This window comes from Diabrotica virgifera, chromosome 2 (genome assembly GCF_917563875.1).
Source record: "Diabrotica virgifera virgifera chromosome 2, PGI_DIABVI_V3a".
Classification (NCBI taxonomy): domain Eukaryota; kingdom Metazoa; phylum Arthropoda; class Insecta; order Coleoptera; family Chrysomelidae; genus Diabrotica; species Diabrotica virgifera.
Genome location: NC_065444.1, coordinates 90,729,393 through 90,735,932, shown reverse-complemented (window position 1 = coordinate 90,735,932; position 6,540 = coordinate 90,729,393). Strand labels below are relative to the sequence as shown.

At 33.0% G+C, this 6,540-nt stretch overlaps 1 long non-coding RNA gene across 1 annotated transcript; it reads left to right on the top strand.

The window, feature by feature from the left end:
* The first annotated feature begins 3,404 nt into the window (after positions 1–3,404).
* LOC114332230 (uncharacterized) lies at positions 3,405–3,984 on the top strand. The gene is made up of 2 exons (XR_003652765.2): positions 3,405–3,669; positions 3,744–3,984. It is a non-coding gene; the product is annotated as an uncharacterized LOC114332230 (long non-coding RNA).
* Positions 3,985–6,540: the final 2,556 nt, after the last annotated feature.

The window sequence follows — 6,540 nt, the reverse complement described above, 5'->3', positions numbered from 1 at the left end:
CTTTTTTCAGTTCAGCTAGTTCGTATGGTTTTGTTCTTTTTGCATCCTTTTTTACAACTATTTTTTCTTCTACTTCACTTTTATATTCAATTTTTACTAAAAAATGGTCTGAACTGCAGTCTGCTCCTCTCATACTTCTGACATTTGTAATAAATTCCGCGTGTCGTTTTTCTATCATTACATGATTAATTTGGTTAACGGTTTTTCCGTCCGGAGATATCCACGTACCCTTATGTATCTCTCTCCGCTGTAGCTGTGTACTTCTTACCACCATATTTTTTTCCGTTGCAAAACTTATCAGTCTCTGTCGATTGTCATTTGACTCGTCGTGTTTGCTATGCTTTCCTACTGTATTTCTGTAGATTGCCTCTTTCCCCACTTTTGCATTTACATCTCCCATTATAATTTTGATGTCATGTTTCGGTATCCTTTCATATTCCATCTCCATTTTTTCATAATATATGTCTTTTATCTCTTCATCTTTTTCTTCGGTAGGGGCGTGTACATTTAAAATGCTTATATTTCTTTTTTTCCCTTTTAGTCGTATATAACACATCCTCTCCTATATGGGATTAAAACTCATAATCTTTTCTTTTAGACCTTTTCTTATAATAAAACCTGTTCCCAACATCCTATCTGCTCCTCCACTTTTGAAAAAAACCACATTTTCTAATTCCGATATTTCTGACCTCAATTGTTTTTTTTCTTGTACCGCTACAATATCCAATTTATATCTTCCTACTTCTTTTACTAATTCCTTCATGGCTCCTTCCTCATAGGTGTCGCGTACATTCCATGTTGCCATTCTTATTTTCTCTTTTTTCCTTTTTTCCACTCTTCTTTTTTCTTTACCCATTTCTTTACCTTTTTCATCATTCTCTACGGAGTCAGACTTTTGATCTCTTGGCTTTTCTGTCTTATGGTTTTGTTTTGCCTCGTTATCTTGTTTATACTTCGTATTATCATTTTCCAATCTCATGTACTTGTCCGTTGCTTTAGTAGTTATAATTATTGGAGTCGTTTCTGCATTACTTTTTAGTTTTTGGAAGTCCTCTCTGGCTGTTCTGTGTGCTTTCTGTCAGTTTACCATTATCCTGATCCCATTTCATATCTTTTCCATTAATATTTAGCTTCAGATACCCTATTTTTGCTGTATTAGTCTTATCTTTTTCCTCCTTTGCTATTTTCCTAATTATAGCCTGTATCTCTCTTTCCATTTTTGTCATGTCAGACTCTATATATACTCCTTGTCCTGTTATGTTTCTAAGTTTACTTTTTTTCCTTAATACCGAGATTTTATCCGTCATATTTTCCATTTCTGCCAGAAATGATTTATCACCAATTTTATTTCCTTCCCTCAGTTTAACCTTTAGTTGTAGATTTGCTTCAATAAACTGTTCTAGTTTTTGTTTAGTAGACCTGTTATCATTGCTATCGAAAGTTAATCCTTTAATTATTATGTTCTTTTTTCTTTTATCCTTCTCAATTCGTTCTATTCTGTCATTTGCTTCATTGAGTCGTTTTTCTAACTCCTTATTATTTTTCTCCAGCTGTCTGACACAATCCAAGGTTTCTTGTTGCTCTCTGCGCAAGTTTTTTATTTCAATCATCATATCTTCATTTCTTTACATAATTGTCTGCATCATTTGTATCATCTGTTCATTTTGGTTATCACTCTTAGTCGGTGTTCTCCTCGTTACCTTGCTTTTTCTGAATAAATCTTCCGCATCGTACCCATCCCTACTTCTCTTATTCCCGTTCTCTTCGCTGCTGCTTTCATACTCCACTCTTGCCTGTCCCGTCTTCTTAATTGCTCCACCTCCACCACTTGCCATTTTTAAGGATTATATTAATTTGTGAATTTATTTATCAATAATTATGTAGTTAAAAATCTAATTGTTTACTTTTTATTTTGTTGGGTATCGATTAGTTGTTTTTGTTGTTTTTATGGATTATCACTCACCCAGCGCCAGAATTCCTAGTGTGTAATGTATATGTTGCCTATCAATTGGTGCTAAATATACTCGCAAATGAGGCCTTTGGAATGTGTATGCAAATTACTATACAGGTCTAGTGTAAAATGTGTTGCCTATCGACCGGCGCCAAAAATTACCCACAATTCAACCTTGCGGATGAGTAATTTTAACCAATCGACGTCACAACACCTTATATTCACACAATTTGTTAACTTTTCGTCCCTATTCGATGGTTTATTTGTTCACTATCACTCTCCCTGATAAGTTTTAATATTAACTTTTTCCCTAAAACACTTTTGTGAATTAAAAAGCTCGTTACTATCCGAAATACGGAGAAAATAGCGGAGCAAATAATTTGCAATGTTTATCGATACAGTGGCGTACCTCGATCAAATAAAAATATCTTGAAAGAAATGAAAGGCAGGATTTACAAAGCACTCATCAGACCAATAATGATATATACAGTTGGAAAAATGAAAGAATACCCATGAACGAACATATAAAACACGCTGTATTTTCCTGTCACCGTGTCACAAAGAAAATTGTCCAGTGCAAGTACATGTAACAATAATTATTACATGTACTTACGCTGGCCAATTTTTTGTGTGACACGGTGACAGGAAAATACAGCGTGTTTTATATGTTCGTTCATGGGTATTCTTTCATTTTTCCTACTGTATGCGACAGAAACACGATCTTACATAGAGAGGACAAAAATAATGCTAGCATCTGCAGAGATGAAAACCCTTTGAAAAATCGATGGTAAGACATTATGTGACAGAGCTCTAAGTAAAGATAACGAGCGATCCACAATTATTGGGATCAAAGCTATCCTTGCAAAAAATTACGTATGTCTTGTTTTAATCTGAAAGACCGCCGGAGTGTGATGTCACGGCCAACTGCGGCTATATTCAGTGGTGCTATGATAACTTTTCTAAACAAATAATAAAGATTGAAAACACGTTGAAAAGATCCGAATCTCAAGACCTTTTAATTCGTATAAAGTTAAAATTTTGCTTCCTCTGCTACTTTTTATGTTCAATTATAGTGTTTTTTTAAGTTGACGTACGTACATTGACAAGTATCTGCCAAAGTTGACGTAAACTGGAAAGTATATCTGAATTAATAATAGACATGCAATGTATAGATATCTCTGTCGTTCAGAGCCACCTATGGTGAAAATAATTTTTGATCACACGTTATTATAATACGGGCATGCAAGGTGGACAACATCAAGTATTAGATAAGAAACCGAAGAGTAGAAAGTAACGATTACATAAGCCGAATGATAACAAATAGAGTACATACTTAAGTATGAGTAAAAACGGCGAGAGACTATTCCTCAATAGAAAGAAGACAACGAAAACGATGAAACGACAATTTACTGGAAACACACTGAAAAACAGACACGTCTGGCAAGGTTCATAGATAGGGGTTAGGTTATCTCATAACTATGTGGGCGGAAGCGAGAGGGAGGGGAATGCCTACGTCACTCGTACGACAAAGTCAAGTTTGACAGTTGTTTGTGGTTATATTTCCGTATATTTTTGTGGAATTTTCTTATAATATCGTTTATTTGTTTAATATTTGTTGAGTTTTTAAGCATATAAGGACAATATTACTATAATTACTTATTTGGGTCCTATACAAATGCAGTAATGACTTGTGAAGTGTGTTTTCGTAACCGTGTAAAGTTAGTTTAAAAATTATAATATTACACATAATAATATGTAGTTTTGTATGTTATAATAGTAAAACATTTTTTAGATGAGTGGTGCTAACATTTGTAGCATAGCTATATGTAACAGCAACTCCAAAATTCCTGAACCAGATGGAAACAAAATAATGTTTTTGGACATTTCCCAAATACCTTAACATTATCAAACAATAATGGATAATAAAATGTTACATAAGAAAATAGGTAGCAAACATTTCCTCGTGTCTGAATATGTTAATATTATGTTACGTCTTTTTTATATTTTAACCTAATAATAAATTATTTATATTATTCGTTCTTTTGTTGTTGCATACCACCAAAAATGATAAAAGTGCTGCACATTCCACGAAAAACACAATAAGTAAGTACCTACATATTAGTATTTTTGATTTTAAACTTTTCTTCTATTTTTTTGGATTTTTGTGCTAATTAAATTGTTTTCTCCATTTAAAACACACATAATAAGTGTTAAATGAATTCTAGTTTTTTGTTAGCAGACTATTGATTTTTAAGGGAAAAATTGATATAATTACCAATATAAGAACCACTTAATATACCTATACCCAAGAAAATCTCAAAATATATTGCAAAACCTAAGTTTTTGAACCTTTTATTAGCATTGACTCTTATGACAATTTTAAAATTGTCGTACGGATGACGTATTCCCGCCTTTAAAAAGCCAGCCTTTGATTGGTCTACAGTTATGAGACAACCTACGCCCTAATCTATTAACCTTGCACGTCTGGGGATGTTATGTGTAGAGAGAATGCTTGTGATTGGCGCGGAGACTGATGGAGGGGAGTAGAGTGGTTGAGTCGCAGATTGGAAAAACAAAGATTCACTGTGTAATTAAGCTCTGAAGAGAGCAGTCCAGTTCAGAAAGTAGTGGTTTTGTGTGAAGTGGTTAAGTTGGTGGGTATAAGCAGATTTCTGTTGAGACGAAATCGTGATCGAGTCGAGAAGTAAAAGCTCCTCGTGTCCGAATAAATTCCAGTTGCTGTCTGGAACGAGTAGCCAGTTTTTATCAATTTTGCACAAGATATCGAGCTGAGAAAAAAATCTTGGAAGCATAAAGATTGATACTGTTTGTACCGAGTCAGAGACTAATAAACCGGGAGATATTAACAGAAGTTCAACCACGATTTTATAAGTCCTGCCCTTTGCAATACTGGAAGGTTAGAGAAGGTACTTAAAATTTGTGGAAAAATCCACGGGTTTCCTGTGACATTTTCCTGTGAAAATTAGATTTTCCATTAAAAAAAAATTGGGAGTTGCGATGAATTTTTAATTCCTGCCATATCCATAGAATAACAGGACACTATCTATTTTATGAAGAAAATTTTTTGGGCAGGACGGTTGCAAAAGGACTACGGGAGTATACAGATATACAAACATGTAATGAAAATAATGAAATTTTCATAATTTTCTAAGTCCTGCCAACTTAATAAATTAATCATATTTATTTCAAAATTACAAAAAAAAATGTTGGCATGACGTCACCTAATGTTTAACTGCACTTGTTTCTTGGAAAATTCTGTATAAAATTTTCACTCTGGTTCCGTGATTTTCTAAGTCATAAAATAAATTTTGTTATAAAATAAATAATTTCAGTAGATATTATTCAAAATGGCAGGATGTTTAGTTACACCTTTTTTACTATATATAGTTAAAAAATTTGTAACAAAATTCGTGGAAAATTACACGATTTTCTAAGTCATGCCATTTCGCACATATCTCAAGAAGGTTAATATAAATCTATTTTCAAAGAGGCAGGATGGTTGTATATTTATTTCGTATAAAAAAATTAAATTGTGTGTCTGTAAAATTATTTCAGGGTGTTATACAAACATATTCATATCACCACAATTTTCTGAGTCATACCATGTCGAGTATGCTTAAAAAACACTAATCTAAAACCGTTTAAAACTTGGCAGTATAACCGCAAAGATGAATAATATAAAAAATTGATTTGTATATCATTAAAACAATCGTATCCTATTAAATATTATTTTCCTGAATAATGTCTCGGAATTTTTACACACTTTTCAAATCTAATAGCAAACTGTAACATCTTTATTTTAAGTGATTAGATCATATTTTTATCTAAGTAAACGCAATAAAAGTAAATAAACAATTTTTACAATTTATTGGTTATAGTAGGGAATTTACCTACCCATTATATTATACAGGGTATCCAGAAGCTCTCATAACAAACGAAAACCGGAGATTCCTCAGAGAATTTTAAGAAAATTTAACTCAAAAATGCTTCCGTGGAAAGCTAAAGCTCTTTAAAGATGGCATCTTGTAATTCATCATCGTCATAATTCAACCCGGATCTGTCCAATGCTGGATATAGGTCTCCCTCATTCTTCTCCATGCATTTCTGTCCTGTGTTGTCTGCATCAAGTTTCTGTCGATCTGTTTGATGTCATCAGACCATCTGGTTGGCGGACGACCTCTACTTCGATATGCTTCGTCTAGAAGAAGCATATCGAAGTCTTGTAATAAGTTTCTTTAAAATAGCTGCAGAACGCTTTTATTTGGAAAAACGAAAACTGGTACACTTATTTATCTTCCAGAAGTCAATTGTCAAATGTCAATTATCAATTGTCAATTTTTAGTACCGGTCATATGGTTCCTTTTTGGGTACGGAAAAGGATATTTTATCGAATAACTTTTCTGTCTAACTTTTAAGCATTTCTGACACGGGATTATTAAATTCTGGGATAGTTTTGTACTAAAAGGTACTTTTGCTTTAACTCAGAAGAATACGCAGTGTTCTAGAAAAATCGATTTGAAAAATTTTTCGTTTTTTGGTTTTTTGAGTTTAAAAGAATTTAGAAAAAT